Source organism: Scylla paramamosain, unplaced genomic scaffold, assembly GCF_035594125.1.
Source record: "Scylla paramamosain isolate STU-SP2022 unplaced genomic scaffold, ASM3559412v1 Contig73, whole genome shotgun sequence".
NCBI classification, from domain to species: Eukaryota; Metazoa; Arthropoda; class Malacostraca; order Decapoda; family Portunidae; genus Scylla; species Scylla paramamosain.
In genome coordinates, this window is record NW_026973738.1 from 160,001 (window position 1) to 170,000 (window position 10,000).

Genomic DNA, 10,000 nt, shown 5'->3' on the forward strand with positions numbered 1-10,000 from the left:
TACTCATTTACTCAGCAACTCATAAAAATAAATAAAATAGGTTTGACAATATTACGGGTCATTGTTACTCCTGAAGAACTGGGGTCCTGGGCTACCTTGTATGAATTCTTAGTTCTGCATGAAATGTCAGCATTGTCTCTCTGGCAACTCATAGTGAGACAGTGACTGAGTGAAAGAGATTGGTGAATATATAAATTGAAAAAACTGAATAGGTTAATATCATGGACGTTCCGAGACGTCTCCGCCAGTTTTTCTCACCCCCCCAGCTGCTAACTCTGTACAAGGGCCTTATCCGTCCATGTATGGAGTATGCTTCACGTGTCTGGGGGGGTTCCACTCATACTGTTACTCATATTAAGCTGTTAATAATAATATAATAATAATAAATGTAGCAGTAGTAGTAGTAGTAGTAGTAGTAGTAATAGTAGAGAGAGAAAGAGAGAGACATTTACATATTGGTTACTGTCCTCATGAAAACACATTAAATTTCTCTCTCTCTCTCTCTCTCTCTCTCTCTCTCTCTCTCTTAGACAACAATGTTTATTTTGTAAATCTTTGGTCCATCTTATCTGGCAAAATCTCATTAATCAGTCACTATATCTAGCCAAACACGGTTCTAATGTAACGTTCGTAAGCTCCGTGACGATATATGGACGTATCCAAGCCACACAGTAAATGATATAACGAAATATTGATGAAAAATAAAAAAAAATCCTATTATTTCATATAACTCAATATTTCACGGTCTTAATTAAACCAAACCTCCCTGAGTATAGTCCACACACACTCCTGGATAACATTTATATACGCTTAAACCTCCACAGGGAATTTTAAAGGCAGAATTTTTAGTTATAATATCGTAATGTACCTCAGGGTCACCTCACCAGGCAGGGTTTTCATGGCACCAGCTGTTACACTATATCTCAATATTTCACGGTTCTAACTCGTCCTTACCTGGTCAAATATAACATTTATAGCACCAAGGACAAAATATCAGTGAAGTAACACCGCAAGTGACCTACAAACATGACAAATTAAGTGTTAATAAGAGCACCACGGACAAACAGCGGACATGAACCAGCTGACCTAACCCTTCCTCTGAACATCGATCATATTTCCAGTCTCCGCTTATTTATATGACACCCACTTCGTTACATGGCGCTAAAGGTCTTGGCAAGGTTACCTGTTGATCATATATCTTATAAATTACCTGGTTATGGTCGTGAAGGCTGAAGTAATGTGAACACTTCTGCGACTCTCCACCGTCTGTCCACAAAATGGCGGAGATAGGGGGAGGAGTTTTATGAGCATTCGTTGTACTGAGAGAATTCTAATATTTCTTTTATTTCCGAGTCTAAGTTAGATTTTATGATTTCTAAAAATGTTGAATTGTTTTTAAAGAGTTTTTTTTTCTTTGAGAGGCCCTTACAATACCATATATTTGTGTTTTTTTCTAATTTATATAAGGTCAAGTCATGTATAAATAACACGTGAAAATTATCGATTGCCTCTATTTCCATATATTGTTAAAATACCTTAATTAACATAATAACACAAAAAACTTGTAATAACCCATACTAAAAAGTCGATTCTGATTTAGAGCCGAAAAGTAAACAAATTCAAAAATGCCAACTGAGAAATTTGACACTATATATTTCTAAAAGCTTAAAAAAGAATAATCTAATACAAAAAAAACTATAAAATATTAAATATATCTAAAAACAAAACAAAACATATATTGCAAGTTGTAGCCGAAGACGAAATTGAGGCAACGAATGTAATTTTGTAAACAAACTGACTTTAAAAGCTCAAATACGTCAAAATGATTATTTATGCCCTATGCTGGTAGATCCTGCGTCTTACTGAGCTATTAAACCCACATGTACCCTGAAATACTGCAAAGTAGGCCTGAAACAACAGGCTACATTCTGATTATATTTGGGTAGGCTTACTGTAGAGAAAGCCTGTTATCAAGCTGTTCGTCTCATCAGTCCCTCTCCTCTAACTGAGTGTCTTCAGCCTCTCCCTCACCACCGCAGTGTTGCATATCTATCTGTCTTCTACCGCTATTTTCATTCTAACTGTTCTGATCTTGCTAACTGCATGCCTCCCCTCCTTCCATGATCTCCCTGCACAACTTTCTTTCTTTCACCACTATTCTGTCCACCTCTCTAATGCAAAAGTTAACCAGTCTTCTCATTCTCTCACTCCTATTCTGTCTACCTCTAATGCAAGAGTTAACCAGTATTCTCATTCTCTCACTCCTATTCTGTCTACCTCTCTAATGCAAAAGTTAACCAGTCTTCTCATTCTCTCATTCCTATTCTGTCTACCTCTCTAATGCAAGAGTTAACCAGTCTTCTCATTCTCTCACTCCTATTCTGTCCACCTCTCTAATGCAAGAGTTAACCAGTATTCTCAATCATTCATCCCTTTCTCTGGTAAACTCTGGAACTCCCTGCCTGCTTCTGTATTTCCACCTTCCTATGACTTCAATTCCTTCAAGAGGGAGGTTTCAACACACTTATTCATCAATTTTTGACCACTGCTTTGACCCTTTTATGGGACTGCCATTTCAGTGGCTTTTTTTTTTCATTAGATTTTTTGTTTCCCTTGGCCAGTGTCCTTCCTACATAAAAAAAAAATATATATACAGCAATATCTGTTTACTCCTTCCTGTGACACTCTCTCACTGTAGGAGGTTTCAAAAGAGTATAATGTTAATAACTATAGATTTATTCAACAAATAACTGGTATACAAAAGTCTTGGTTAACAATAAATAAACAGAAATATTAATAAAATTGTGCTTTTTTTTGTTAATTCATGGGAAATATTAAGCAAACATTATAATTCACAGTATACAAACAAACAAACACACACACACACACACAATGACAATTACAATAAATTCCAAGCCTATCACATGTACAGGGTCACGGCTGGCCAGACGACCTCACGTCACCTCATATCACTTACATAATGAAATAGAGAGCCACTCCCCCTCTGTCTCACCAGCCAGGCTTATCTGTCTGAGGAGAAAAGTGTCAGTATGTATGTCGATATAACAAATGTTGAAATATTACACAAATTATTATATATTACCCACCCTGACCCCCCCTAGTCTACTCATCATTCATACAGCTTCCTCACCCACCCCCCCCTCTCTCTAGTATGCTATAGGTACCCCCCCCCCTTCTGCTACCGGCACCTGATAAATATTCCTATTTTTATTTATTTATTTACCCTCAAAATTTTTTATTATTTATTTTTTTTATTATTACAGCTTCCTCACCCCCCCTCTCTCTAGTATGCTATAGGTACCCCCCCTTCTGCCATCAACCCCCCCCCCTTAAGGTACCCCCCCTTGATAAATATTCCTATATTTATTTATTTTATTTATTTATTTACCCTCTTTTTATTATTACTAATAATCAAATTTTCTTATTATTACTAATATCTATGCTCTTATTTATTTATTTAACTAATTAACCTAACCTAAAAAAAAAACTGCACACACCACACACATATGCACGCACACACACACACGTACACACACCACACGTACACACACACACACACACACACACACACACACACACACACACACACACTCACTCACTAGCCAGTATCTTACCAAAATACTGGCTAGACATACATACATACAATCCCCAGATCTCTTACCAAAGATCTGGGGATAAAAAAAAAAAAAAATATCTATATAACACTATATATATATATATACCCCCCTTGCCCCCCCCCACCAAAAAAAAAAAAAAAATCATCATTCATACATCCCAACACCACTACCACCACTACAAAAATAACATACTAATACTCAACATGCCATACAAACTCAGATTATAAAGAAGTAAACCTTCAATATAATCTGAGTTAAACATTCATACACCCCGTCATCCTAATCCTATTAATAACCCTTTCTATGCCTCACTTAACCCTTTGATATATACTCCTGTCATCCTATTAATAACCCTCTCTCTCTCTCTCTCTATGCCTCACTTAACCCTTTGATATATACTCCTGTCATTCTAATCCTATTAACCCTTTCTCTCTCTCTCTCTCTATGCCTCACTTAACTCTTTGATATATACTAACTTAAAACCATCTTCTATATTAATCTGTGTTAAATATTATATCATTCTGACCTGCCACCTAGATACTTACTTAAAACCCTAAAAAAAATATAAGCTAATCCTATTAATATCTGTCTTCCCCTCTCTCTCTCTCTCTATATGCCTCACTTAACCCTTAACTAACTTAAACCATCTTCTATATTAATAACTAACTTAAACTATCTTCTATATTAATCTGTCAAATATCCTAACACTATGGCCTGCCACCTATATATTTATACCAAAAAAAAATTCACACACACACAACCAAAAAAAAGACACGTACACACAGATGCACGCACACAAGACGCACGTGCACAGACGCACACGCAGATGCACACACAGACGCACACACACACAGACGCACGCACAGATGCACACCGCAGATAGCTATCCCCAGACCCCCTCCCCCCCAAAAAAAAATATATATATACAAAACACAAAAAAACAATACTCCCCTTGTTTGGGTGAAGATCTGCAACACTGCAACACTGCAACACTGCAACACTGTGATGGAAAAACTTGTAATTACTAAGTTAGCTTCTGAGAGGGAAAAAAAAAGGTTATTGTGAGTGGATTAAGAGATGGACACATTCATAGGAAAAGTGGAACATCTGTGGTTGGAAATGAGGTATAATTAGTGGAGGAAAGTCTCATAGGAAAAGGTGGAGGACTTGTGGATGTAGGTATAATTTGTGGAGAGGAGACATGGAGGAGAGGAGGGATACCATTAAATTAAGATGGAAATTTGTGTCATCTGAAAGTGTTGTCATTGTACAAGTAATCACTATTATATATATAACAAATTATATCCACCAGTTTATAGTAACAGAACACAAGACTTACCGTGAGCCCCGTCTGACTTCAAGGTGAGCTAGCTGTTAGGGAGAGAGGGAGAGAGGGAGAAGAGGGAGAAACATTAGTTCACAAACCTCCCTCCTTCATTTGGGTATTAAATTACATTAGGAATAAATTATTTCACTCACTCCTACAAACTCAAGGAATGAATGAATGACTTTTTACAAGAGTACTCTCCCTTAACACACAAATTAATGAATCAATCAATGAATGGCCAAAAAATAACAAATTTAATACACTTTTTCAAATTAACTTCTGACCTAAAATTATTACTTAACTGAATCTTGGAGTGAGTGAATTTTCTCTCTGATCAGAATGTTGACTTGACCAAACATTTCAAAAAGACACACACACACACACACACACACACACACACACACACACACACACACACACAAAAAAAAAAAAATTAAGACAAAAAAAAAAAATTAAGAGGCTGGGATGCACTGGGAGAGTCTGGGATGCACCGAGAGGCTGGGATGGACACACACACACACAAAAAAAAAAAAAAAAATTAAGAGCTGGGATGGACTGGGAGAGGCTGGGATGGATAGACACACACACACACACACACACACAATTAAAAAATAAATAAATTCTGAAAAAACAAATTAACGTAACAGGTCAGAAAGACACTTACCACACCCGCAGTTGTAACTCAAACCCACGCTTGAGAGTCCTGGGGCTTCTCCCACTGACAGCTTGACGAGAAGGAAGGAATGGGTTAGGATAATTTTGTTAGTAAGGAAGACAAACCCCCAATATAAGTAACCTAACTGAATCTAACCTAATATATCAGAATAAGGTAGGATATAAGAGGTTGGTTGGAGTGACTCGCAGATGTACGCACCTCTGAAAAAGACGAGAGAAAGTCCTCATTAGTTCGGCTCAAAATTTGTACTTTATTCATGTATTTTTGCTTATTTTCATTTTATCATGCAGTATATGTCAAGGTTCTGGCTGTCACAGTACATCACGTCTGGCCAGCCCCATACATGTGGATTACAATCAATAATACACTACAAGATTAACTTTATAACACACAAACACACAAACAGTAATTATATTGATGATTAATTTGCAAGCAGGCAGGCAGATACTTCACAATAAACATTAATTCATATATATACACACACACACACACACACACACACACACACAGTATCCACAAGTATAAACTGACTACATTGATCATTTTAACTGGTAGGCAGACAGACAGACAGACAGGAGGAGTACAAATGCTGATAATTATTCCTGATTACACAAGGATGACATAGGAAGGATGACAAGACACTATTGTACCTCAGAAGGGTGACTAAGAGGGGGTCAGGTGGAGGTCTTCAAGTGGTACAGGGGACACAACAAGGGTGACTAAGAGGGGGTCTGGTGGAGGTCTTCAAGTGGTACAGGGGACACAACAAGGGTGACTAAGAGGGGGTCTGGTAGAGGTCTTCAAGTGGTACAGGGGACACAACAAGGGTGACTAAGAGGGGGTCTGGTGGAGGTCTTCAAGTGGTACAGGGGACACAACAAGGGTGACTAAGAGGGGGTCTGGTGGAGGTCTTCAAGTGGTACAGGGGACACAACAAGGGTGACTAAGAGGGGGTCTGGTAGAGGTCTTCAAGTGGTACAGGGGGACACAACAAGGGTGACTAAGAGGGGGTCTGGTGGAGGTCTTCAAGTGGTACAGGGGACACAACAAGGGTGACTAAGAGGGGGTCTGGTGGAGGTCTTCAAGTGGTACAGGGGACACAACAAGGGTGACTAAGAGGGGGTCTGGTGGAGGTCTTCAAGTGGTACAGGGGACACAACAAGGGTGACTAAGAGGGGGTCAGGTGGAGGTCTTCAAGTGGTACAGGGGACACAACAAGGGTGACTAAGAGGGGGTCTGGTGGAGGTCTTCAAGTGGTACAGGGGACATGACGAGTAACAAAATCTCTCTCTCTCTCTCTCTCTCTCTCTCTCTCTCTCTCTCTTCCTCTCTCTCTCTCTCTCTCTCTCAACACACACACACAACCAACATTAAGGCAATATTAGACACAAGGTTCGGATAACAAGCACAGAGAGGCACAGCTTGCAGCAAATTCTTCCATGACAGTGTTGCCGCTGAACTGACAGGCCGAGAGGGGTTAGGTGGGTGACCTGTCTGGTGACCCATACGACTCAACACGTGACTCTTGACCTCTTGACCTCTTGACCTTCAGTATGCCAGCACTCATCCCACACCTGTCTGTCTGTCTGTCTGTCTGTGTGTCGCATCATCGCACTTCTTAAATCTGAAAAATATTTAGTGTTAGTCACCGGCAATGTATTTTTTTTATTTTATTTACAGTTTTTTTTTCAGAATATTAAGTTTTTGAGTGTGTGTGTGTGTGTGTGTGTGTGTGTGTGTGTGTGTGTGTGTGTGTGTGTGTGTGTGTGTGTGTGTGTGTGTGTGTGTGTGTGTGTGTGTGTGTGTTTTGAGGCATTTTCTTGGTGTTTTAATTGTCTTAGATAAATATAACCAGTGTTTTTTATCAAATTATCTTTTCCAATTAGAGACGTCGCAGTGAGGCTGGTAGATACCTATCAGCGCCAGCATTTTTAATTGTCTTCGATTTCGTGGGGCAAAGGGGTGACTTAGCTAAATTTGAAATCGATGTGCAGGAAATGTACAGCATGAATTGCTGCACAAGTGTATCTAAAATTAATAAACATAACCCTTAATATTAATATTCAATACTTACTGGTGTATGATAAGGCTTTGTTAATTGAATTATAAGATAAAACTAAAAATAGGTAATGAATTTTTTTTTAAGTAAGTATAAACAGTAAAAATAAAAGGATGCTTGTACTTCGGCTCGTGCATTTTATCTGGGAATGTTGAAAAATATCAGATATCACTGACACGTCCTGTATATGAAAGTAATCAGTGAAATAAAAAAAGAACAGCACCGCTGGCGGACGTACGACGTACATTATCTTGATCATGATTCTTCAGTTAAAGAAAGCGCCGCGCGCCGTTAGGAAGTGTAAAGTGTAAACAATAGCCTCTCAGTTCTGCCGATACAAAGGCCTTTACTTTGCTTTACTATATCCAGAATAGGGTATAGCTCGTTCTTTCAAGAATTTTCTTAATTCCGCTGTAGTCCATGATTGTGGCGGTGATGTATCCATTGTGGCAGGGTAGTCGAGTGTCTGTGTTTTGGTTTGCTCGCTGCCCAAGTACCCGAGGATAGTGATCGTACCGCAAAAATAAAGTCTCTGATACAAAATTATATTTTCTTTACATTAAATGGATTTGCCTGTTGTTTAGTACATGAAAATGCAAGTATATATTTGTATACTTCCATTGACGTCAGTAGAAAATTACAGATTGCCTGCCTTGATACACTTATAGGCTCTTTTAAGAATATTATCTGAAATTATGAATAGAGGCTCAAACAATGTCATGTGTTGTCAGTTATCACGAAATTAATTGAATTAAAATTCAGACGCATTACTGTGCAACGATACACCTTTGTAAGCTTGTAAAACCATGCCCCAAAAAGTATTTATTTTCCGGCGAGAATTAAAAATTCTGGCGCTATCTGGTATCAAAACGCTCACTGCGACGTCTCCAATTGTTACTCATCTCTCTCTCTCTCTCTCTCTCTCTCTCTGAGTAACAATTGGAAAAGATAATTGATAAAAAACACTGGTTATATTTATTTATTTATCTATCTCTCTCTCTCTCTCTCTCTCTCTCTCTCTCTCTCTCTCTCTCTCTCTCTCTCTCTCTCTCTCTCTCTCTCTCTGTCTGAATCAATGCATTATCAATTCCTAAGCTGAGCCAAAGACTAATTCTGGTACCATTTGTCTCACCTCATCTCATAAATACTCATCTCATCTCCTTTCATTAATAAAGTGAGATACAACAAGACAAATAAACAAACCAGCTCATTTATCACCTGTACCTTCATCTGTGGGTCATTGTGGGTCTTGGAAGGTCTTGGAAGGTCCTGGGAAGGTCTTGGCAGGTCTCGGGTCACCTGAAATAATTCTTAATTACCTTTTTTTCCCTTCTGAAAGAGTTCAAGTCACAGGAAGATGGAAATACAGAGGCAGGCAGGGAATGTTTACCAAAGAAAGGGATGAATGATTGAGAATACTGGTTAACTCTTGCATCAGGGAGGTGGACAGAATAGTGGTGAAAGACTGAGAATACTGGTTAACTCTTGTATCAGGGAGGTGGACAGAATAGTGGTGAAAGACTGAGAATACTGGTTAACTCTTGTATCAGGGAGGTGGACAGAATAGTGGTAAAAGACTGAGAATACTGGTTAACTCTTGTATCAGGGAGGTGGACAGAATAGTGGTGAAAGACTGAGAATACTGGTTAACTCTTGTATCAGGGAGGTGGACAGAATAGTGGTGAAAGACTGAGAATACTGGTTAACTCTTGTATCAGGGAGGTGGACAGAATAGTGGTGAAAGACTGAGAATACTGGTTAACTCTTGTATCAGGGAGGTGGACAGAATAGTGGTGAAAGACTGAGAATACTGGTTAACTCTTGTATCAGGGAGGTGGACAGAATAGTGGTGAAAGACTGAGAATACTGGTTAACTCTTGCATCAGGGAGGTGGACAGAATAGTGGTGAAAGACTGAGAATACTGGTTAACTCTTGTATCAGGGAGGTGGACAGAATAGTGGTGAAAGACTGAGAATACTGGTTAACTCTTGCATCAGGGAGGTGGACAGAATAGTGGTGAAAGACTGAGAATACTGGTTAACTCTTGTATCAGGGAGGTGGACAGAATAGTGGTGAAAGACTGAGAATACTGGTTAACTCTTGTATCAGGGAGGTGGACAGAATAGTGGTGAAAGACTGAGAATACTGGTTAACTCTGGCATCAGGGAGGTGGACAGAATAGTGGTGAAAGACTGAGAATACTGGTTAACTCTTGTATCAGGGAGGTGGACAGAATAGTGGTGAAAGACTGAGAATACTGGTTAACTCTGGCATCAGGGAGGTGGACAGAATAGTGGTG

General features: G+C 39.0%; 2 long non-coding RNA genes across 3 annotated transcripts in view; both read right to left on the reverse strand.

The window, feature by feature from the left end:
- The window catches only part of LOC135098688 (uncharacterized), a 7,291-nt gene extending 5,999 nt beyond the window's left edge, over positions 1-1,292 (reverse strand). The window contains exon 1 of the long non-coding RNA XR_010267277.1: positions 1,211-1,292. This is a non-coding gene — a long non-coding RNA (uncharacterized LOC135098688). The remainder of the gene's footprint in view (positions 1-1,210) is intronic.
- Positions 1,293-3,468: 2,176 nt separating this feature from the next.
- Positions 3,469-10,000, reverse strand: part of LOC135098671 (uncharacterized) — a 7,731-nt gene continuing 1,199 nt past the window's right edge. Inside the window, exons 3-6 of one of the 2 annotated variants that reach the window (XR_010267267.1) lie at positions 8,919-8,999; positions 5,630-7,265; positions 4,978-5,009; positions 3,469-4,638 (exon numbers count right to left, since the gene is read on the reverse strand). This is a non-coding gene — a long non-coding RNA (uncharacterized LOC135098671). The remainder of the gene's footprint in view (positions 4,639-4,977; positions 5,010-5,629; positions 7,266-8,918; positions 9,000-10,000) is intronic. The other variant, XR_010267266.1, reaches the window with a different exon arrangement.